Genomic DNA, 25,114 nt, shown 5'->3' on the forward strand with positions numbered 1-25,114 from the left:
TCAGTACTGATCAGGGCAGATTTTGACCTAGCAAACTGAATACTTTCAGGGCAAAATTGGGGCCTCTGTGTTACCGTCCGTGTTTGGTGGTCAGTGCTGTTGCTTGCTTGCTTGAACAGGTCTGTTGATGTCACTTGAAGTGCCATGGCTCTACTCTTTGTCTAGTAAGCACCTGCACACACTTCAAAGCTGAAATCTTTTGTCCACCGCTTAGAGAATAAGCTCCTTTGGGATGTGGAGATGGCTCAGCAATTCAGAGCACTGGCTGCTCTTGCAGATGACCCAGGCTCAGTTCCCAGCACCCACACCAGGCAGCTCAGAACCGCATGTAACTCCAGCTACAGATGGATGCCACACCCCTGGCTTCTGAGGGCCTGTATACACACACACACACACACACACACACACACACACACACACACACACACACACACACACACACTTCAAAAATAAAAAGTTTCAGGAAAAAAAGCTCCCTTGGCTCTTGGCATGGTTTTTCCCTCTCTGTGTAGTCACTAGCAGCTTACACACCACTCTGGGGAGGACTTAACACAGCACTGGCCCCAGGCACCACCCTAAGTATCTTTACACATTCTAACTGAATCTTCACAGCAGCCCCAAGGAGCCACTGCTATTATTAGCTCTGCCTTACAGCTGAGGACAGGCTGGGATCTGAAGTGAGGTGGGTGGCTCCCGTCTGTTTAGTGTCCTTGCTCTGGTGTGACACATTCCACCTGAGTCTCTGTCTTGCTCCCACCGGACTGGGAATTCTGCCAAGGTGTGACTCCTTATCTTAAGACCAACCTGGAACAGTAGTGAGCAGTCAGTAGATATCCAGGCTGGATCCTGCAAGGCATGCCTCACTAGGCACGGCTCCCCTTCATTGAGCATTCACTGTGCCAGGCATTGTAGGCCAGACACATGTGTGCTTCATAGTGTTCCCTTAAACAGAGCAGGCATTGTGTTATCAACACTTTACAAAGGCACGAACAAGCAGAGAATGCTGGCAGAGTCAACATCCGAATAGTAGCTGGGTACTAGAAAGAGTTCTGGGGGGCGGGGGGTGGGGGCAGGGCGTCTGCACAGACCTGCGGCGGGAGGCTCTCTGCGCTTGTCCACGAGTTCAGGCTGGAATCCAGCAGGTATCTGAGGCCAACCTTCAACTTAGGACATCCTGCTTTGGCTGCCCGAGGGCCAGGAGAATAGGGATCTGCCAGCACAGCCAGGTGTTCGGTTTTTAGTCCTTTTCGTTTTCAACCCGTCTTCTCATTTTTCTAGTTTCACTGGGGTATCATTGACCAAACTATATATTTAAGGTACATAACACAGTGGTTTGATATATGTTATGAAATACTTGGCCCATTTAGTCAACATCTGGCACCATTTGTTGAGCTAAGATTTGAATCCAGACCGGGCTGCCTCCAAACTGCTTCACGACACTTCTCTAAGCACGGTCCTGTAGGGGTTGTTTATGCACAAGTTACTTGCCTCGCGTCTACGTCTAAGAAGGGGTCAAGAGAAGAAAAGAAAAATAAATTCCTAAAATGCAAACTATATTGAAGACTCATGATTATAAATTAAATAAGCCCATTCAAATTCAAGTACAAGTACAAAGGCGAATTTATCACCAAGGCCACTGAATGTCTCATCACATGCGAAGACCTTTATGCCTTTAACCCCAGTGGTCAGGATCCTGAGGTAGGAGGAGTGCCACAAGTTTGCTGTCAGCTTGGGTCCCAGTGAGCATGACCTGTGTCAAGCCCCTCCCCCCCTGCCACAAGAAACTCAAGGCTGGGAAAGCATCTAGTCCTTAGACACAAATTGTACTATTTGATATTTAGCCCATGGCCGCGGAGGTGCCCTCTGCCCACCAGCTCTTACATCCTTCCTGCTAACAGGCTTTCTCTACTGGGCAGAAGCAGGCCTGCTAATACCAACCTACGCCTTGCCTCTCCACAGTCCTGGGTACCAAGAGAGACTTCACACCTATTTGTTAGGGTTCCTGGTGTCAAGACAGTAACAAGCGTTGACAAGGAGGCGGAGAAATGGAAGCGTGTACGTTATTGGTGAGACTGTGAGATGGCGTAGCGACTGTGCAAGAAATTAAAAGCAGGAGAGATGGCTCCATGGTTAAAGCGCTTGCTGTTCTTGTTGTCCCTTCCCCAGCACCCACATCTTACAGCTGTCCATAACTGACTTCAGGAGACCCACGCTCTGGCCTCCATAGTCACCAGGCATGCATACACACTCACAGGCTGACACTCATCCACATTAAAAAGACAAAAATCTCTTTTTGGAGATTATAAACAACTGTGGACTGGGGAGATGGCTCAGTGGGTAAAGATTTGCTGTATAACCATAAGGATCTGAGTTTAGATCCCTCAGTACCCAGGTAAAAATGGGATAGCTCCGTGTGCCTATAACCCAGAGCTGGGCGGCAGTGGGGGCGGGGGGGCAGAGACAGGTGGGATTTGGGAGCCAGCCTAGCCAAGACAACACTGCCAGTTGAGTTAGAGACCTTGTCTCAAGGGAGTAAGGTAGAGAGCAATACAGGAAGAGACCCTACACCCAGCTCTGGTAAATGAGCCTGTGTACTATACACACTCATGTATGCACACCACACACAAATATCACACATGTATTATTTTTAAAATTGCCATAGGATTTAGCTCTTCTGGTTTTATTTTTGTTTTTCAAAACAGAGTTTCTCTATGTAGCCTTGGTGGTCCTGGACTCTCACTCTGTAGACCAGGCTGGCCTCAAATTCACAGCGATCCACCTGCCTCTGCCTCCCGAGTGCTGGGATTTCAGGCATGCGCCACCACACCCGGCTCACAAGATAGATAAGCAAGAATGAGGAGCATATGTATGGTGGGATACTCAGGCCTATGGAGCAATTATTGACACATGGTACATAAAGAGTAAGCTTTGATCATGTGCTGCTAAAGGAAGTAAGGTAGCCACTAAAAGATGAAGGGAGACAGTTCACCTATGGTGTCTAGAATGTAGAAACAAGAAGTACCCTAATGGTTGCCACGGCCCAAGGGAAGAGGCAAATGGGAATTGTTTAATGCCAGAGGATTTGGCTTTTGCAGAACTAAAATTTTCCAGGCGCTGGTTGCACAAAAATCAACCTGCTTAATGGTTTGAATCATCCTTACAAATGGTTGAGATGATTTTTTTTTTTTCGAGACAGGGCTTCTCTGTGTATGCTTGGCTGTCCTGGACTCGCTTTGTAGACCAGGCTGGCCTTGAACTCCCAGTGATCCGCCTGCCTCTGCCTCCCGAGTGCTGGGATTAGAAGCGTGCACCACCACAGGCAGCCACAAGATGATAACTTTTAAGACTCTCCCCCATCCCAGACTTTTTAGAGATTTATTTTATGTGTATGAATGTTTTGCCTGCATGTATGCATGTGCGCCACATTTGTACAATGTTTGAAAACACCAGGAGAAGGCATAGGATCCCCTGGGACTGTAGTTACAGATGGTTGTTAAATTGCCAAGTGGGTGCTGGGAAGAAAACTCGAGTCCTCTAGAAGAGCAGCCAGTGCTCTTAACCTCTGGGCCATCACTCCAGCCCCCAGTACAAATAAATCTTAGAAAGGAGCCAGTTGTCGTGAGTTACAGCATTTATAATCCTGTCACTCAGAAACCTGAAGCTTCCAAGTTCCAGGAAAGCCTGAGCTACCTGAGAAATATGGCAGGGGGTGGGGTTTGGGGGCTAGAGGAAGAATAAAGGTCCACGGAAGAGATTCATTGGGCTAGCTTGGATGTAGTACTATACGGCCCACCAGCCTAGGATGGGCTTGTAAAATGATGAGGCAGTTCCCATGGAAACCAAATGAATATAACAGATTTGCAGTCATTCCTAGAAGGTGTGTGCAGTTGGGAGTAGGGGAAGGACGCTACACTCAGTGGCGTAGCTCCACTGTAGAGTTCCTGCCTGCGAGCATGTGGCCCGTCCTCTACCAGCAGCACTGGACCTAAGCTGATTCAAACCCCGTGTAGCTGGCTCTGCCATGTCACCATCAGATATCTGAAATAATCCCTTCCTATAAATGCATATAGCTTTAGCAGTGTTTGTACAGAACAACCTATCTCACAAGCCCTTGCCCAAAACCCCTTTGTATAAATGAAGAAACAGACTCAGCATTTAAGTGACCTAACAGGGCTGGCGTTATTTCACTTGTGAAGGACTAAAGTCCAATTTCACCAAATTTAGGTATAAAGGAGGATTTATTGACTCCTGGAATCCAAGGAAGAGTCAAGCGTCGGAGTTCCCCGACTCCCCAAGGGCAGCTGATGCAGCTGGGCTTTCAGACAACTGCCACCGAGGACTCAGACACTGCCTGCTCTGTCCCTGTTCGCCTGCTGCACTTTCCCTTCATGCAAACCAGTGTTGCTCAAATAAACAGCCACGAAGCTCCCACACTTTGCATCCACTGCAGAGACACGGTCCTGAGTCCCAAGTCCATCCCTGGTTAAAACTGAGAGGTGTGTGTGTGTGTGTGTGTGTGTGTGTGTGTGTGTGTGTGTGTGTGTGTGTGTTGTTATTCCCACCTGGACCGAACGGGATGGCCTGTCACCTGAGAATGAGTGGTCTCCCTGTGGAAGTGTACATTGAGCAAGCCCGGGCATCCCGGATGCTGACATGGTAGGAAGCCCAGGCATCCCGGATGCTGCCTTTGGTAGTACATGTTGCCTGCCATGGATGCCTCCATCTCTGCAAGACCCCTGGGATGGTGCATGAAGCTGGGGTCCAAGGTTGAGATGGCATAATAAAGACTACTGAAGCCATGTCTTCTGCCTGGGCATCAGTGCTCAAGCCAAGGGAGTTGAGGGCTAGAAACTTCCATGTGAATGGTATTCATAGAATCAAAAATGTCTGTTGTAGCTTGGTCTCGTGGTTCAAGGCTGAAATCCCAATTGGCAAGAGATCAAGGCCAATCGCGACTGAGTGACTTCAACGGGGCAACTTAGTGAGAATCTATTTCAAAGTTTAAAAACAAACAGACAAGCAAAAAGAAATGAGTATATAGTTCAGTGGTAGAGAGTCACTGATTCAGGTGAGGTGATTCATACCTCACCAGCAAGTGGAGAAACAGTCCCTGAGAGGCCGCGCAGTCACCCACGGCAGAACCAAGGGGATTCAAAACGGCAGCTGGAGCCCCAGCCTGCTGCTGTGGGATGTCTGTCTGTGTATGCTCCTCGTACCGTGCGGCACCACTTTTCTGGATCTTTTGAATAAACCTTTAACAAGAGTGGTTGTAATTTTTTCTTCTTTCGCATCTTAATTTGTACCGAACTAGCATGAAGGTGAGTCGAGAATTCTGGGAATCCAACCTAATAAACAGATAAAAGCTTTATAATTAGGAATGCATCGTGTTTTCACCAGACTTAATGAGTGCTTGCTGTTCATCCTTGTAGGTGCTAGCCATCAGCAAACAAGACTGTTCCTGTCTTCAAAGAGTTCCAGCTTTCTGTGCCATTGGGTGGGGGGGATGTCAGTGACAAATGCTAACAAGAGGCTGTCAGGAACCATTTGTGGCTTTACCTGACCTGTGCAGAGGAGTCTGGGATGGCTTTCCCTAAGAAATGACATCTAAGACACAGTGGGGGCAAGCCAGGTAGAGTAGGACCTGCATCAACTGGTCACAGAGCGCACTATAGGCCATCTGTCAGCTGATGGCGTCTGTCAGGTGGGTTTATGGGAGGGATGACTTGAAGCTCTGTGGACAACGGCTTGGCGAGAGGTTCACCAGAGGCTAAAGGGTAGGTAATTCAGGTAAGGCCGGCAATGTGGCTCATTAGCAGAGTGACTCGAGTGTGCAAGGTCCTGGGTTCAATTCCCAGCACAGAAGAACGAAAGGAAAAAGAAAAAGAGTCTTTGAAAAGGAAGGAAGGAAGGGACTGGCTATTCTGGTTGGGACTAGTCCTCATCCTGATCTGGAGATAAGTCTGTGAGTCAGCACGATTGCCTGCATCTGCAGCTATGGAAGATGAGCTCTCCGCAGCAGGGGCCAGAGGGAGGGGAGGAGCTGTCCACAGATACCTTGACCAAAGACACAACATCTCAAATAGCTTCAGGGGAGTAGTCGGCAAGGAAGAGGCTGGAGAGGGACCAGGTATAATACAGATTTTTGTGACAGGGACATCAGTTGTGACCTTAGAGAAGGGTCAGCCGAGGGTTAGAAAACAGAAGCCACACTTCAGCGGCTTGAAGAGAGAAAAGAAAGGTTGCGGTGGTGTCCTTAAGTCCCAAAGAGAAGGAGAAAGGCTTGGGGTCTAAGAAAGACTTTCCTTTGTTTCTGAGACTTCCCAAGGTTAAATGGGAGCTGGTGGCGACAGCTATTCCTTCTTGTGAAAGATGGAAAGCTCTGCCCTGCTCCTTGATGCCGTCTGTAGGTGACTGGGCTCATCAGCTCATCTCTTTTTTCCTCCCCACACTGTCTGGCTTCAAGACTGAAATCTGGGAGGCTCCCCAGAGAGGGCAAAGCAAGGTGGCTGCTCGCCCCCCTGCCCTCTGTGTAGCCCAGATAGGAACTCTTTAAGTTGCAAAACCGAGCGACCTCCCCGAAGGTTTTGAGAAGCTACCACCATCAGGAAAAGTCTGCTGCCGGAAGACAAATGCAGGGGACACCTGACTGACTTCCAGGAGAGTTCAAAAGATGAGACATAATTACATGCTGGAAGCAGCAATCCTCCAAATGGACTAATTGGAGATAGAGGGTTAAGAGGCGATTAGAGCTCGCCTAAAAAACAAACAAACAAGCAAACAAACAAAAAACACTTGCGAGGAAGCAGCCAATGCTAGGATGAACACAGCAAATAGAGTCAGTAAGTAACATGAACTCACATGTCCTTCTACCACATAGAAAAATGGCTAAGGTTTGAAAAAAAAAATCGAGCTGGGCATGGTGGCGCACGCCTTTAATCCCAGCACTCGGGAGGCAGAGGCAGGCGGATCGCTGTGAGTTTGAGGCCAGCCTGGTTTACAAAGCGAGTTCAGGACAGCCAAGGCTACACAGAGAAACCCTGTCTCGGGGAAAAAAAAAACAAAAAAACAAAAAAAAACAAAAAGAAAAAAAAATAATCTAATAAGAGCTAGGAGGGATCAGTGATGGAAAATGGAGTTAAAGAAGCTCTGAATGGATGGACTCTTGACTGCTAACAAGCAAGATGACGCACAGTGTTGAGTACCTGCTGCAAGGCGAGGCCTCTCCAAGTGGGAACATGGCTGGTTGTGGCAGTGCCACGGGGTAAGAACTGTACCCTCCCAGCCTTGCATGTGGTGGGAAGGAAGCTCAGGGAAGCTGCACGTGCATGAGTTTGCAAGGGTAGGACGTGGGAAGCCTTGCTCTGAAGCGCTGTGTTGTGTTGCTCGCTTTGAGGCCAAGTTATCTAGGGAGGCATCTGAGTGTTTTGTGCTGTCTCCCAGCTGCCAGGCTCAGTTCTGCTGGGAAAACACCAAAGAGAAAGACAGACTAGGCCCCTGCTTAGAGTGCGCTTGCTCCTTGTGGAGAGAGGGAGAGACAATATGCAGGTAAAACAACCAATAGCAACTCAGGAAGAGGGGGCAAAACTGCAGAAGCCAGGAAGACAATGAGCAGCCAAGGTGTGTTGTTGTTTCTACCTTAGAAGGGATGGCCAGGGAAGACCCTATGAGGAGCTGCTGTTGCTTTAATCAGGTTTGACGAAGCAGCAGCCACACAGTAGCACAGAGCGGAGGGAACAGTAGGTATGGCAGTGTCCAGGTGGGGATGGCCAGGGTGTGTGGTCAAAGGATAGGAAGATGAGAGTCGAGGATGGAGAGATGGCTCGGTGGTTAAGAGCATTATTGGCTGCTCTTCCGGAGGACCTGGAACCTTCACAGACACTCGTGCAGGCAAGAATACCAACACACATAAAATTAATATTAAAAAAAAAAAAAGATGACAGCGGTGACCAGAGTGTGGATGCAGGAGGATTGTAAGAGGCAAATTGTGTTTCTGGCTAGATTCAGGTTGGTTTTTAGAAAGGAATGTGTATTAGTTTAGTTGCAACGCAAGGAGTGCGAAAGACTTTTCAGTTTGTTTGTTTGCCTAGTGGAAAAATATCATCTAATTCATGGGTTAAGGATGAGGCACATCTAAACCAGGCACCATGCCACTTCCTGGATTCCCAGCACTTGGGAGGCTAGGGCAGGTAGGAGGGCAGAAATTTTGAACATGACACCCTACCTTTAAAAAAATCAAACCAAGAGGGCTGGAGAGATGGCTCAGAGGTTAAGCGCACTGACTGCTCTTCCGGAGGTGCTGAGTTCAATTCTCAGCAACCACATGGTGGCTCACAACCATCTATAATGTGATCTGATGCCCTCTTCTGGCCTGCAGGTGTACATGCATGCAGAGCACTGTATGCATAATAATAAATTAATAAATCTTTAAAACAAACCAAGAAATAAATGAGAGGCCAGACATGGTGGCAAGTGTACTTGGACAGCAGAGGCAGATGGTACTCTGTGAGTTCCAGGCTAGCTTGGTCTAGGTCTACATAGCAGGTTTCAGGCCAACCAGAACTACATAGTGAGACTTGGTCTCCAAAAGCAAGCAAACAAGCAAAGAAAAAACAAGACCAAAAAACGAAACAAAAGCAAAGGGGAAAAGGAGGGAGGAAAGGGGAGGGGAGGGGAGGAGAAGGGAAGAGAGGGAAAAAAGAGGAAGGGAGGGGAGTTGAGCAGGATACCCTAGCTGGGACCAAGGCCTGGAGCTCAATTGGATGGGCTAGTATTAATTTGTCTCTCATAGTTCACACCTGTAAGCTCAGAACTTAGGAGGCTGAGGCAGGGGAACCACCGTGAGTTCCAGGCCAACCTGGGCCACAGAAGGAAAGAGAGAAAGAAACAAAGCCGGCCGGTGGTGGCGCATGCCTGTAATCCCAGCACTCTGGGAGGCAGAGACAGATGGATCTCTGTGAGTTCAAGACCAGCCTGGTCTACAAAGTGAGTCCAGGACAGCCAAGCTTACACAGAAAGACCCTGTCTCAGGGAGGAAAAAAAAAAAAAAAAAAAACAGAAGGAAAGAAAGGAAGGAAGGAAAAGGCTACGTGTGTGCCTTGAGGCTCCCTCCCTGTCCCTACCTTATCTTGTCACACTTGGTGACTTGCCCAGAGATGACAGATTTTCCTGTAGAAAAAGGGATTAGAGTTACGGAGCTGCCTTAGAACAATGAGTGCGCCCCACTCCACTCCCCCGAGTGCCTAACTTATTAGACCAGCGGAAGACCAACAGGTTCAGCCACTTCCACTGCTCCCAGGAAGGTGGCTGCAGCTTAGCCCAAGCCGGGTCTACTCACACAGATGAGAACAGCCATGTTTGGGCATACACACAAAATAAATATTTGTTGGATAAATGGGTGCCCTGCAAAACAGAGAGGACTAGTCCACAGAGAAGGGGGAAGGAACAGCTGTGGGAGCGAAGCCCAAGCAAGGAGAGAGTGAGATAAAGAGCTTCCTGTTGAAGTCCTTCCCGGTTCTGCAGCTCCTGAGACCTAGCATCTGCCAGAGGGTTCCCTAGATAGCTCTAGAAAACACCCCCCTTTACTGCTAACATGTTCTATATGTACAGCTGTTGATCTTGTTCCTGGGTGGGCACATTTATAGCTCCTGTACTTCATGGCCATGTTGCTCTCGTGTGCGCGTGTGTGTGTATGTGTGTGTGTGTGTGTGTGTGTGTGTGTGTGTGTGTGTGTGAGTGAGAGAGAGAGAGAGAGATGGTACCCTTGCTTTCCACAGTCTTGCCAAGGCAGACTTACCTTTGTTCTAGATTCGTAGGTGTATAACTGTAGACCTTAAATGCAACTGAGTTTACTTTCCCTCCTCCTTTTTTCCTTCCTTCCTTCCTTTCCTTTCTTCCTTTTCTTCTTTCCTTTCTTTGAGGCTGTGCCTCATTGTGTAGCTATGGCTGTCCTGGAACTCACAGAAATCCACCTGCCTCTGCATCCTGAGTTGGTGGGATTACTGCGTGCAACATCACGCCCGGCTACATTTATTTCAGTCACTGCTCAGGCCCATTGTTCTCCCGAGATGAATCTATATTTGTTATTTTATCATAAGTCCCTTTTATTTTTGCATTATTTACTCTATTATTTTATGTGTATGAGTGTTTGGTATGCATGCATGTATGATTACCACATGCGTACCCAGTGCCTGAGGAGGGCAGAAGAGGGCACTAGCTCCCCTGCGACTGGAGTTACAGTTGGTTGTGATCCAATATGTGGGGCTGAGAATCAAACTGAGGTCCTCTGTAAGTGTTCCTTTTTTTGTTTGTTTGTTTGTTTGTTTGTTTTTCGAGACAGGGTTTCTCTGTGAGTGTTCTTAACTGCTGAGGAAACTCTCCAGTCCTTCTTTCTTGTTTCCAAGTACTAACCAGGCCCAACCCTGCCTACTTCTCAGATGAGCCATGTTCAGATTGGCCATAGATATTTCAACTCTTTCTAGGTAGAATCCAAATTTTCATTTACAGGTGCAACGCAGCTATTTGGAATACATATATGCTTTTTTGTTTGTTTTACACATACAACTGACACATTTTCTCCTGGGTGGTGTTTTGTGGATTTTTTTTTTTAACCTTTATTTGGTTTCCTTGTTTTGTTTTTTAGTGTCCCATGAGGCCAGGCTCACCTCAACCTTGCTTTGTAGCTGAGGATGACTTTGAACTCCTGACCCTCGTGGCTCTACTTCACAAGCGCTAGAAGGTGTGTGTCACACACTGATTTGACACAGATTTCCTAGGTTCTCTTTCCTTGTTGTGTTTGACAGAAGACAAAATATAAATTCCTTAGTCAGACGTCCTTTGACAGGCTTGGTAGCTTGCACTGGTGCTCCCCCCTACCCCCTACTCTAGGAGCTGAGGCAAGGGAACTGCAGTTGAGTCTTCAGCCAGCTTAGGTTACACAGTGAGTTCTAGGCCGACCTGGGCTAAAGAGTGAGATTCTGTCTTACAAACCAACAAGAGACAGACAAGACGGCTAACAGGCAAAGACTTTTGTCACCAGGCTTGATGACTTGAGTTCAGTATCTGGAACCCACGTGGTGGAAGGAAAGAACTAAGTCCTCAGAGCTGTCCCTTGACCTCCACATGCATGGCACTGCAGTTGAGGATACACGCATGCATACACACACACACAGACACACAGACACACACACACATATACACACACCAATTAACCAAATAAACATCCATCTTTTGAGTAACCCCATTGGTTAATGAAAATATTAGCGGTCCCTTCCCTTCCCTTGCCCACCCAGTCAAAGCTGTCCCTGGGCCCCCTCTTCTCTTAGGCCGAGGCTTCTCCCTAAGTTGCCTGCTCTGCTTTCAGGCCTCACCTCCCACCTGTTTGGCAGGCTGAACAGGCTTTTTTTTTTATTATGAATGATAAATGAATGACTTTTACCCCGTGCACTTGTGTTCAGGGTTGGAATGTGCACTGCAACTAGCCATACTCCGCTGAGGAAAGTCTGCTGCTACCAGACCCCACCCCCACCCCCACCCTGCCCCTCCCCCAAGAGCTGTCCACAGGTGTGTTTGGCGTATAACAGCCTCGAACACCAACAGTATCCCGAAGTGGAGCCAAGGGCCAGGTGACCCTCAGGAGCCAGCCAATGGAGCCCACCCAAAGCAGTTCATCAATGCTCAGCTGCTTTCACCCCAGGCCTCTGGGTGTCCTAACCAGTCAGAGACTGCTGGAGATACAAGCAGTGGGCAGGTGTAAGAGGGGCGGGGCAGGGCCTTAAGTGCTCTGCAGCAACTCTGTGGCTTCTGTGGCACAGAACTCAATAAAAAGGAAACCTTGTCTGGGTTCCAGGCTCTCCTGGATGGCCAGCGGATTTCCAAAACTTGCTAACTCTAAGACCGAAGACACCGTGGTCCTCTCAGCCCACGGATTATCCACAGCTCACTCTCCCCAGTTCTTATTTGTTACAATTTAATGTTTATGTATTTATTTGTGCTCACCTGTGTGTACATCTGCAGGAATGCTGCTTGCAGGAGTTGGTTCTCTCTTACCACCATGTGGATCCCGGGATCAAACCCAGTGTCTGACGTGGCACCTCTGCATGCTGAGCCATCTCCCAGGAACCCCTGTTCTGATTACAGTGGTCTCACTCCCTGTCCCATCAGCCAACCCCCAGCCATTTATAACTACAAGGCCACAAGAAGCCAGGTAATAGTAGCATCTTGAACTCCTGTGCTTTGGAAGGCAGAGGCCAGCAGAGCTCTATGAATTTAAGGCCAGCCTGTTCTATAGAAAGAGTTCCAAGAGTACATAAGTGGGACACCGTGTCTCATTAAAAAAAAAAAAAAAATTTTTTTAAGCCAGGCATGGTGGCACACGCCGTTAATCCTAGCACTCGGGAGGCAGAGGCAGGTGGATCTCTGTGAATTCAAGACCAGCCTGGTCTACAAATTGAGTCCAGGAGAGCCAGGGCTGTTACACAGAGAAACCATTTAAAAAAAAAAAAAAAGCCACAAGAGCGTCACCATCCCCATCACTTTTCTACCTGGTGGCTCAATACATATGGACTTTTACTGTATATTTATGGTGTCTAGAAACCTCAAATGAGTTACGAGACTAAAACCAAGAGTCCAGGGGCTTGTTCCTTTTAGAGGCCTCAGGGTGGAATCTCTTCCTTATCCTTTCCAGCCCCTGGAGGCCACCTATATTCTACACCTGTATCAGTTCTGCTTCTGCCGGAACGCACCTCCCCTCCCCCTCTCCTCCCCTCCTCACTCCCCCTCCCTTCCCCTCCCCTTCCCACTCCCCCTCCCCTCTGCCCCTCCCCTCCCCTTCCCACTCTCTCTGACAGTCTGACTCTTAAGGAACCTTGTGATTGTCTCTGGCCCACTCAGAAAACCTAAAAGGTCACCCCATCTCAAGGTCATTAATTTAGTCATATCTGTAGGTCCCTTTTGTCACAGAAGAAGGCACTCACAGGTTCTGAGGATCAGGGTTTGGGTGGCTATGGGGACTCCTCTCACATTATCCTAAAACCTCTTCTGGGCTTCAGGCTGGGGCACCTACTAGCCACACCCCTCAGGCTAGACTCACAGCTCTCCCCAGTAACATATGTATCCTCACTGAACCTTCCTTTCTCATCCTGTAGCCCTCAGAGATTGTGACAATTAAGTCGCCATTGAGAGCATACTTAAGCAGTGCTTGGCACAAATTAGCGTTTCCTACTTTGTTCTGGGTTCTTTCAGCCCTCTTGATGCCTCTGGAATGCTTTCTCCACACCCCTGTTTCCCTGGAAATTTTTTGCCCATCCCTTTCAGACCCACCTCACGCATGGCTTCCTCTGCACAGACCTGCTTTTGAACACGCCCACTGCACACAGGTGAATCGGCAATTTCCTGCTCTACACAGCTCTTGAACTCTGGGAAACCTGTCACCCCTAACCAGAGGCCCTGGGACATCGCATTCGCAATCATTTGACTGTGTGTGTAGGAAAAAAACACCTTGAAATACTAATATTTGTGGTTTTTTTTTCTTTTCTACACTTCCTCATATGTGACCCTCTCCTACCTAGTCAGCCAGAGACATCCACGCTGCTGTTGCAAGTTCATACTGGGAAGCTGGGAGTTTAGTTCATCTGGAAAGGGCTTGTCTGTCATGCCTAAGACTCTAGGTTCAATCTGCAACACAGAAACAAACAAACAAACAAACAAAAAATGATGGGTGAGTGGTGTTGTTGCTTTTCTTTTTTAGATTTATTTTATGTGTATGAGTGTTTTGCCTGCATGTATGTGTACCGTGTGCATGCCTGATGCCCAGAGTTCAGAAGAGGGGGTCAGATTCCCTGGAACTGAAGTTACAAATGGTTGTGAGCCATAATGAGGATGCTGGAAACCAAACCCCAGTCCTCTAAAAAAGCAACAACTGCTCTTAACTGCTGAGCCATCTTGCCAGCTCCTACCTCAGGGGATTTTTACAACAGGAAATATAAGAAACAGCGGGTGGTGGTGGCACACACCTTTAATCCCAGCACTCAGGAGGCAGAGGCAGGTGGATTTTTGTGAGTTCAAGGCCAGCCTGGTCTACAGAACAAATTCTAGGACAGCCAGAGCTACACAGAGAAACCCTGTCTTGAAAAACCACACGAAAGAAAGAAAGAAAGAAAGAAAGAAAGAAAGAAAGAAAGAAAGAAAATATTTACATTTTCAACTTCCACACTAGGCTTCAATATGGACATCCACATGATTTGTTGTTGTGAATACCAAGGCTATATGGAAAAGAGGCATTCAGCACCCAAAGTGATGTCCCTGAGGGAGGGCAGGGGCCAGAGTTCATGAGCTGGTAGACTAACGAGGCCGCTGGGAGGTGTCCGGTTCTTCCTCATCACAGGGAGCCTGGATCAGGGTAGCTCATGCTGGGAACAGGGACAGGAGTTAGTTCTGGAAGAGACTGGCTGGAAACAGATATGGAGAGGGGCAACATCAACATTAGAAGGATGTCCCTGGGCTGGAGAGGTGGTTCAGTGGTTAAGAACAGCTTCCTCTCCCAGAGGACTCAGGATCAATTCCCAACACCCACATGGCCGCTCACATAGAGTTTGTCTTAACTCTGATATAATTTCTCCTCCTCTTCTGTGACTCCAGTTCCAAGAAGTCCAACACCCTCACACAGACACACATGCAGGCAGAACGCCAATGCACATGACATAAAAATAAACAAATCATTGAAAAAAAGAGGATGAGCCATGTGGTGGTGTGTGCCTTTAATCTCAGCACTTGGGAGGCAGAGGCAGGTGGATCTCTTGTGAGTTCGAGGCCAGCCTGGTCTACAGAGTGAACTCCAGGACAGGCAGAGCTGTTACACAGAGAAACCCTGCTTTGAAAAACCAAAACCAACCCCCCCCAAAAAAGGATGTCCCCAGGGGCTAGGAAGATGGCAGTGTTAGTAAACTACTTGCCAGTGCTGACATGAGGGCCTGGGTTCAGTTCCCAGCACATCCAGGCATGCCACACACCTGTAATCCTAGTACAGTGGAGTAAATATGGGTCAAACCTTCAAGCTTGTTGACCCATCAGCCTATCCTAATTCTAGGCCAATGAAAGATCCTGTCTCAAAATCAAGGTAGACAGCCTTGAGGAAGTCAACATTTGAGGTTGCCTCCTGGTGTCTCCCCCCACCCACACCTACACCCCCACACCCACACAAGAAGGACTGCTGAGTGATGACAGCTAGGACACAGGAGTAACCAGCTGTGGCCTCCTAGCAGCCCTGTTGTTCCTTGTTCAGGAGCCCCAGCGAAGCTGTGTTCCCTACTTGTGGCCTAAGTCTCTTCAGTCAGCTGCCCAGTTTTGTCCCCAAGTCAGCCAGCAAAGGTAAAGGCCACCGGGGCAATGTGTTATCACAGCCACTTCCTGGAGATGCTCACCCTCCCCAAAAGCGCTAGGATCTCGGAGGTCTGGTTACACCAGAGACAAGTTCTTGAGGCTGTCAGCCTAGGAACAAAGTCCCCAGTACCAACCAGAACTGAGCAGCGTGATCTGATGCTGTGTAGGTGGCATTATGTACGCTGAAGGGATAAATGAAAATCTCAGCCTTTGGAGGAAGCCGGTCAAAGTGCTGGGTCTCTTGACAAGCATTCCAGATCACCGCAAGATGCCCGATGCTGCTTCCCAGAGTTCCTAGCCGTAGCAGATGGGCTCTTGACACATAACCCAAACTGTCTGACAGTTTCCCCTCCCATTGCTGGGATTCACTCCTTTGTATTCACTCCTTTGCTGTTACTATAACATAATAACCGAGGTTGAATAACTTCTAAAGAAAAGAGGTTTGTGTCAGTAAATTCCTGGAAGCTCGAGGAGAATGTGGTGGCAGCTTCTGCTTTCTTCTGATGAAGGCTCAGTTAGAGGACAGTGTCAAGGTAATAAGTGTTCAGGAGAGATCTCAGGAAGACAGAGGGTCAAGAGGCCCCAGTCTGTAACACTCCCCTCCAAAGAACTACCCTGGCTTGTTTCCTTCCAAGGGCAGGCCTCTTAAGGATTCCATCTCCTCAACTCTGCTACCCTGGGCCGAACTCCCAACACATGAACCTTTGGGGACACGCTCAGTCCATTCCTGCTACTCACCTGACCTGAGTACCCGGAGCTGTGTTTGGCTGTACAGAGACAAAGAGGATCTGCTGAGGAGAGATGAGAGCAGAGTGGCAGTTTCAGGGAAGGGCCAGCAGGAGACAGTGAGGACCAGAGAGATACAGGAGCCCACTGGCTGCTCAGTGACTTTTAAGATCCTGGCTCTTTGTGTTTGTTTGTTTGTTTGTTTGTTTTGATTTTTGTTTTTTCGAGACAGGGTTCCTCTGTGTAGCCTTGATTGTCCTGGACTCGCTTTGTAGATCAGGCTGGCCTCGAACTCACAGAGATCCACCTGCCTCTGCCTCCCCCGTGTGCTGGGATGAAAGGCATGCGCCACCACGCCCAGTTAAGATCCTGGCTCTTCGGTTAGTGATTTGGTTCAGCGGATAAAGGTGCCTGCCACCAGGCTTGGTGACCTGTTTGGCTCCAGGGCCCCACGTGGTGGAAAGAGAGGACTGACTCTCTCTTGTCTGCAGCCTTCCACGTCCCCAACAGAGTGCTAACACACACACAATAATATAAATATTAATGAGATGAGTATTTTAAAATAAATGAAAACAATTTTTAAAAAATCCTGATTCTCACTCTTTAATGCCTGGTTGCCCCCTATTCTTGGGTTCCATGTGACACCCCTGAAGACTTGTTATGAAGCTCTGTCTTTGTGTAACCAACCATCACATTTAACATTCTCCCCCTTGATAGCCCTGTCACAGTCACAGCCAGAGGCCCAAGCTCTTCGTGTCCCCAAGACTTAAATCTGAGAGAGGTCTGGGCAAATCCATCTAAGCATCCAGGTAACCTAAGTTACAAACAAGAGAGAAATAAAGTACAGCGGTTAAGTGACTTGTCCCTGTCCAGCTGCTAACACATGGTGGGGCTGAGGTTTCATTTTATTGAGCAAGAATATATGTATATATATTCTTTTAAAATATTAATGTATTTATTTATTTAATCCCATTTCCGTAGGAGAATTCAGTTTTAAATGCCAAAGCCTTAGTGAGTCCTTTTGTTTAGGCTCCAGAGTCCCTGCCAGAGTTGTGGGCTGGGTGAGTGAGCTGGGAGCCCGCCTATTCTGTCTTCCCCACACACCCTGCCTCTCACTTTGCCGGGCCTGGCAGAGGAAGCGCGGGAAATTACTACTAAGCCAGGTACAGGGCTTGGCTGCAAAGCTGCTTGTGGGGTGGGAGGCGAGAGCCGCACCCTGGCACCTGGCAGGCAGCCTAAGCTCCACCGTTGAGAAAAGACTTGGTACAAAGGAGGCCTCCCGCCAAACTGGCCGCCTTCTTCGTCCCTGCCAATCCTCAGCTGAGGAACCTGACCTCAGGGCCAGACTAGGTCAGGTCCTTACGTGGCCTCAGGAGGTTGTCCAGGGGCCTTGAGGTAATACCCAGCCTGGGACACTTGGCTGTCGGAGGTAGGCCTCTTGCAGAAGAGGCACTGTCCCCCCCTTCCTCCGCCCCAGTGGATAGGACTCTAGGGTTTCTGAGTTTCCCACGACTGTCCCCTCCTCCCCGGGCATCCAGGCTTCACAGTGTTGGGGCCAGATTATCTACCTTGTGACAAGAGTTTGTCCAAAGTACAGACAGATCTGTGTCTATGGTGAGGAAGAAAATATCCTAAATGCCCAAAGAGGGCGTTTGGCAGAGGAGACCTGGATTAACGGAGAGTGGTTGAATTGTAAAGTGGGCTTGGGCTCCGGAAGATGGAAGACCTTGGCAGCACCCGTCCACAAGGGGGTCCACAAAGGGGTAGGACCTCTTGGGTAGGACCAGATCCCAGCTACCCTTGAGCAAGGCCTCAAGGCCTGTGTGTAGACAAGGGACCATCTCAATAGGGCTCTTTCATTCAGATAGGGCTGATCCCAAGCCAGGCCAGGCTGACATCGGGCCTCACTCCAGCCCAGTGCGTAGAGCCGCCAAGGCCGGAGCTGTGGCTGCCCGTGAGGACTCAGAAGGAACAACTGTTTCCTCGAGGTGGGTGCATCCCACTCCAGGACCTTCAGCTGTGCCAAGGAAGGCAAAGGACAGAGCTGAATGTCACCACCCACTAGCTCCTCATCTTTTGGACTTTGTCGCACAGCCGTCTTGCACTACCTTATACAGGGGTCAGCGTCTCTAAGGACGATCCAGAAACATCAGCGTGGGCTCCTGTCCCCTGGCCAAAGCCTGGCCCCGACCTGAATATTCCCAAAGCCCAACAAAAGGAAGTCAGTGCAGAAGTGACCTCTGACCTCACCAGCTCCCCTGCCAACTTCACACAGGGAAATTTAGTCGTGCTGAGCCTCTCCTCCCCACCCCACCAGTGGGCAGGAGCCTTCTTCCCGGCAGACCCCACTAACCCCGAAATAGGCCCTGTCTGAGGTGCACCCCTAAGGCTACCCCCCAAGAGCAGGATGTACCCTGGAACATGCCCTGACAGGTATTGTGTGACTCTATATGAAAGATAAACAAGACCTGGTGGGGGGGGTGAGGTGGGGGGAAGAGAGGATTGGGGTTGGGATGTGGGGGGGGGGGCACAAGGCACACTCCCAGGAACGGCCTTCTGTACCCTGGGCTCGCTGCTGAGGATTCTTAGCCTGGCTTGTCTCAGCTTCTGTTTCTTCTTACTCACCTGTCATTTACCTGAGGAGGTCCAGGTGTAGCACTGAATAACCACCACAGGGCCAGCCAGGCTCAGAGCCCAGCCCGCACAAACATCCAGCTCCAGAGGGAGGCCCTCCTGAGGCAGGGGAGAGTGTACATCACAGGGGTGCAGCCCAGGGTGGCCCATCTCCAGCTTCTCAGCACGGCTCCCTGTGAACAATGTGACAGACAGACACCTGCTGGATAGTGTGCCTCCAACGATAGCAGCCACTTCCTGTGAGGTCCTTGTCAACATTTCTCAGAACAGGCCCTGTCCCAAGGCTCTCAGAGACGTAACCGGAACGAGCCTCACTCGGGAAATGTCCACTCTACCCTTTCAGTGTGCTGGGCGGTGTAGGCCGTGTGGAGCTTCCACATCTGTCGAGTGACAATCCGGGCTCAGAATCCTTGACCCGCTTCGCTACGTCCTCTCACCTTCCTTCAGGCGCTGAGTCCAGGCAGGGGACAAAGCTGCTGGCAGGTTGTGGGTGCTGGCCCCGCTTCTGCCTGCGATTGGTCCTGCAGCCTGGGCCAGTCACTGTTCCTCTCTGGGCCTCAGTTTATCCTGTGGCAAAATGAAAAACAGAAGGTCAACCCATTTAATCATCAAAGCCCTCTTGCCACAAAGGAAGGCTCAGGGCAGTTTAAGAACACCGGGGGCCTGTCTGAATTCCTGGCCTCTTTCTGCCCCCTGGTGGCCATCCGTAGACTAGCACCCTAGGGGACATGACAACTGAACACTTGGGTTGGCTCTGTGGGGCCCGAGGACTCACTGCGGATCTCTGCCAAGGCTGCTCCCCACTACCCCTCCCCCGTGTTAAAATGACAGAGTTAAAACAATAACAACAACTTTTTATTGAAAATGATAGTTCTGATATTACCTCAGAATGTGCTGAGGACTGAGCGTGAAACGTGGTACATCACCACTTGGAAAGTGCGCACGGTCCTCCATTGTCACTCCGCACCAATGGCTCTCCTCTCAGAACCTTTCAGCCAAAGTTAGCATTCATCTTCTGTTTCCTCTGAGTTTCACCACCTTCTCATTTCCCCAGCCCCACCCCTACCCCCAAGTCCTCCTGTACCTACACACCCAGTCCGATAGCCTCATCTCTCACACTGCCTAAGGCCACTCCCCTGTACCCTGTCCTCAGGGCTCTGACCACACATTTGACTTTCTGAACTTTGAATTCTCTCCTCTCCTCTCTCTTTCTGTCGTGTGTGTGTGTGTGTGTGTGTGTGTGTGTGTGTGTGTGTGTGTGTGTGTGTGTGTTGGTAGGGATGCATGCTTGTGAGGAGGTCCAGGGCAATGTTGTCCCTGTTTGTGTGTTTGGCTTTCCCAGGGCCGCCTGCCTTATTCTACAGACCCAGCTCTGGGGTTACAAGCACACAACACAACAAATCTTGGTTGATTTTGTTTTGGTTTAAAATTTTTTAATCTTACTTAGATATTGATTTAGGAATGTTGAAGGAAGGTTTCTCTCTGTAGCCTTTGGTAGTACAGGGCATGAGGTTTTAGATGAGAGAAACCAGAATTGCTTAAACACTCAGGCTTTTTTCTTCGACAGAAGAAATCGACACCTGTTCACCGGGAAGGCTGGGGTGGAGGTTGCTGATAACCTGGTGATCTTTTGCTGTTCTCTGGAGCCAGTCCTCGAATCCCCTTAGCCTCAGCACTGTTTCTCAGTCATCCTCGAATCCCCTTAGCCTCAGCACTGTTTCTCAGTCATCCTCGAATCCCCTTAGCCTCAGCACTGTTTCTCAGTCATCCTCGAATCCCCTTAGCCTCAGCACTGTTTCTCAGTCAATAGAACCTGTCCCTTATGAAAGAGGTTCCATGTACTTTGCAAAAACAGTTTGCTATTTTACTTATTACAATCCCTTCCTCCCTAGACCCTTATTCTAAACACCCTTTCTCTGTCAATAGAACCCACTCTTGTGGAAGAGGTCACGGGTACTTTGCAAAGCAGTTTCAATGTAGCCATGCCTTAAGGCTTTGTTGTAATAACTGTCATGGGGGGGAAAAATCCCAGAGTTTTACTGTGTTAAAATATGTTAAAAAAACAAAAAACAAAAAAACCACTCCCATCAGACTCCAGAAGAATCAACCAGCCTGGCTAAGTCATGCTGAACCGAGTTTCTTGCTGACCTGGAACTCACTATGTAGACCAAGGTGGCCTCGAACTCAGAGAGATCCTCCTGCCTCTGACTCTCAAGTGATCAAGACGCCTGGCGATTATACAGTTTTTGCTTTTCATTTTGTTGATGTGATATATTGTGGGTTAAAAAAATTTTTTTAACTGTATTTTATGTGTTGTGTGTGAGCATGTACGTAACATGGCATCCGTGTGGACAGAGATCAGAGAACAGCCTTGTAGACTCAGGTCTCGTCTTCCATCTTTTTTGGGGGGTGTGTGGTTTCAAGACAGGCTTTTCTGTGTAGCCCTGGCTGTCCTGAAACTTGTTCTGTAGACCAGGCTGGCCTTGAACTCAGTCATCCGCTGTGCCACCTCTGCCTGGTGTCTCTCTTCTTTACATGGCCTCTGGAGACTGAACTTAGGTCCTCAAGCCTTTAAGGCAAGTGTTGTGCTGCCCGAGCCATGGTTCCAGCCCTGGCTTTTGTTTTTGTTGGTTTGTTTGTTTATTCATTTTTGTTTTGTTTGGCGATGGGGAATCTCACTCTGTTGCTTAGGCTGGCCTGGAAAAACTGTGTTATCCTGGCTGGCCTTAAACTGATGGCAGTTCTGTTTCAGCTTCCTGAGTGCTGAGCTCACAGGAGTAAACCAATACTCCCAGATAATTTACTGTGTTTATTGATTTGCCTTTTTTGGATCCCTATGTATGTGCTGTGGGAGTTGATTTGAGAAAATGTACAGGGATATGCAAATCAGGGGTATTTCTCTATAGCTTTTGTTATTGTTGTCATTGTCATTATTTCTTTATTCTTTAAAAAACAAAACCAAAAAAACATGTATTTGACGGCCTGTGGTGGCACACACCTTTAATGCCAGCACTCAGGAGGCAGGGGCAGGTAGCTCTCTGTGAGTTCCAGGCCAGTCTGCTTTTGAGTGAGTTCCAGGGCAGCCAAGGCTACACAGAGAACCCCTCCAAAATCAAAAAGCAAACAAAATTTCTTTTCATGTATGCATGTGTCACACATGTGGAGGCCAGAGGACAACCCGCCGGAGCGTGTTCCAGGCGCTGAACTCAGCTTGTCAGCGCTGGCACTAACTGCTGTGACCAGGTGAGCCACATCAGGGTAATGCAGTCCACACAGAATGGGCTTGCAGGCTGGGTGGTGTGACACAGCCCTTGGGAGGCAGAGGCAGTGTGAACTCTGTGAGTTCAAGGCCAGCCAGGACTATACAATGAGCCCTTCTCTGAACGAGAAGAAAGAATGAGTTTGAAGGATTTCCCTCTTTTTTGACTCTTGGGAATCATTTGAGAAGAATTGGCATCCGGTCCTTAAAGACTTGATAAAATTCAGGGGGCTTCTTCTTTGTTGGACAACTTTTTATTCTCGTTACCTGTTACTGATCTTTTCAGATTTTCTATGTCTTTATGGTTTGCTTGTATGTGCCCAGAATCTGCACATTTTAAAGTTTCCCCCCTTTGTTACCACACAGTTGCTCATAATAATCCCCAAGGATCTTTGCATCTCCTTTTTTTGTTTTGTTTTGTTTTGTTTTGTTTTTGTTTTTTGAGATATGCTCTATCTGGTCCTGGCTGTCCTGGAGCTCGCTATATAGACCAGGCTAGATATCGACTCACAAAAACCCACCTGTCTCTGCCTCCCCTGTGCTGAGAGTAAAGATGAGCACTACCACGTCCATCCTGATCACCACACCCTGGCTCGATCTTTGCATTTCTGCGGTATGAACTATAATCTGCCTTTTCATCCCATGTTTTGTTTGTTTCCGGCATCATTTTTTCCTCAGCGTGTCCAGCAAAGAGTTTGTCAATGCAGTTATTTTTTTTCCCCTCAGTTTTATTTCTTTTCCTTTCTGTGTCTGAGTGTCTTGCCTGCCTGTATGTATGTGCACGGTGTGTGTGTGCAATGCCCACAGGGGCCAGATGCTGCAAGCCCCCAAGTGGGTGCTAGGAACCGAACAGGGGTCTCTGAAAGAGCAGCTGGTGTTCGTCACCCCAGTTCCTGCCACAGGCGCTCTTAGCTGCTGTGCCATCTCAACAGCCCCTTGGTTTTCTTTTCAAACCAATGTTTTACGTTCTGGATCGTCTGTGTTTCTTATTTTAGTCTCTTTTCTGCTCTGATCTTTCCTTCCAGTTTTTGGTGGTTGTTTGTTTTTCTCTTTCTGCTACAATCCTTGAGTTGTGGCAGTGTTTGTGTCATTTCTACGCAGTTGTTGTTGTAGATATTTTCCCTGTTACTACAGCTTTTGCTGTATCCAAGAGGGCCTTCCACACAGTGTCTCCGTTCACTTTCGCTTTCTTCATTTAAAACCCTTTTTGTTGTTGTTGTTTTGTTTGTTTGTTTGGTTTGGTTTTTCGAGACAGGGTTTCTCTGTGTAGCCTTGGCCATCCTGGACTCACTTTGTAGACGAGGCTGGCCTCGAACTCACAGTGATCCGCTTGCCTCTGCCTCTCGAGTGCTGGGATTAAATGTTTTGTTTTTTTGAGACAAGGTTTCTCTGTGTATCCTTGGCTGTCCTAGACTCACTTTGCAGATCACACTGGCCTCGAACTCACAATGGCCACCACGCCCAGCCTAAACACTTTTCTTTTTTAAGACAGAGGCTCTGTATACAGCCCTGGCTGTCCTGGAACTCTCTCTGTAGACCAAGCTGACCTGAAACTCACGGAGGTCTGCCTTCTCTGCTTCCTCAATGCTGGGATTAAAGGCATGTGCCACCATGCTCGGCTTAAAGACCTTCTTAAATATTCTTCTTGATTTCTTCACTTCTTGCTTTTACTTAATTGTTGTGTCCCGTTTGCTTGTTCGCTGAATCGCCTGGCTGCTGAAGGAGACTGTCACTGCTGGCTTCTAGTTTTGTTACGGTGGCCAGAGAAGACATTTGAGTTTGTGGACACTTTTACTATGTAGTCTCACGTGTGCTACATCCCGAGGTGAGGTCTCGGTGGGGATGAGGGGTTTTCTGCTGCAGTGGCACGAAACAAATGTCTGTGAGGACCACTGACTTTCCTCAGCGTCAGCTTCAAAGGCGTGCTTCATCGCTCTGATCACTCCGGCAACGCCCTGAGCTCCTTTGTCTTCCTATCAAAACTCAAGACTCTGGAGCAGGGATTCTCAACCTTCCTAACGCTGCAGCCCTTTAATGCAGCTCCCTACTGTGTGGTGACCCCCCCAACCCTAAAATTATGTTCATCGCTACTTCAGAATTTTGTTACTGTTATGAATCGTTAGGTAAACATGTGTTTTCCGATGGTCTTAGGTGAGCCCTGTGAAAGGGTCGCCCGACCCACAGGTTGAAGGTTCTAGATGATTCTAGCTAGCCATCTCCTTTATAATGATTGCCACTTGAGAAGCATTAAAAAAAAACAAAACAAAACAAAAACTACTGGGTAGGCTTGGTATGTAGCTCAATAGTAGAGAGCTTCCCTAGCATATGAGAGGCCCTAGGAGGTGGGTGTGGTGGCACACATGCCTTTAATCCCAGCACTCGGGAGGCAGAGGCAGGTCAATCGCTGTGAGTTCAAGGCCAGTCTGGTCTACAAAGAGAGTCCAGGACAGTCAAGGCTAACACAGAGGAAACCCTGTCTCAAAAAAACCAACAAAACAAAAACAAAAACAAAAAAAAAAAAAAGAGAGAGAGAGAGAGGCCCTAGGTTCAATTCCCAGTTCCCACATTGTGACTCACACTGCCTGCAATTCCAACTCCAGGAGATCTGTCACCCTCTTCTGGTCTCGTGGGCACATGCAGGCAAACACTGATACATATCAAATAGCAATAATGAAAATAGCTTTAACGGGCGTTTGTTGAAAATCATCCTCTGCTTTGTCCTGTGGCCGGGGATGAGATTAGGCGCCCAGAGCCACAGGGGCCTCAGCTCACCGCGCCCGCTGCCTCAGTGTTGGAGGGTGAAACCCAGGCCCCTACATTGCGGTAGAAAAAAAAATAGCTTTAAAAACAAATTAAAGAGCTAGGCATGGTGACAAATGCTTTTAGTTCCAGCCTCCAGGAGGCAGAGGCGGGCAGATCTTTGTAAATTCAAGTCCAGCCAAAGCTACAAAATAAGACCTTATCTCAAAAATAAACAAACAAACAAACAAATAAATAAAAGCTTTGCAATATGGATTGGAACAAGGCTGTGGGGAATTCCAAAGTCTGAGTAGTGGGTGTGAGTGCTTCGGGGCTCTGTTTCCCCCTGTCCTGTCCTGTGCTAGTCCAGCTGGTACATGA

The 25,114-nt window shown here is 48.5% G+C and overlaps 1 non-coding gene across 1 annotated transcript; it reads left to right on the plus strand.

Moving 5' to 3' along the window:
• Window positions 1-24,685: 24,685 nt before the first annotated feature.
• Window positions 24,686-24,815, plus strand: LOC127212111 (small nucleolar RNA ACA64). Its single transcript, XR_007833494.1, has one exon. It is a non-coding gene; the product is annotated as a small nucleolar RNA ACA64 (small nucleolar RNA).
• The last annotated feature ends 299 nt before the right edge of the window (window positions 24,816-25,114 follow it).

Source organism: Acomys russatus, chromosome 29, assembly GCF_903995435.1.
Source record: "Acomys russatus chromosome 29, mAcoRus1.1, whole genome shotgun sequence".
Lineage (NCBI taxonomy): Eukaryota > Metazoa > Chordata > Mammalia > Rodentia > Muridae > Acomys > Acomys russatus.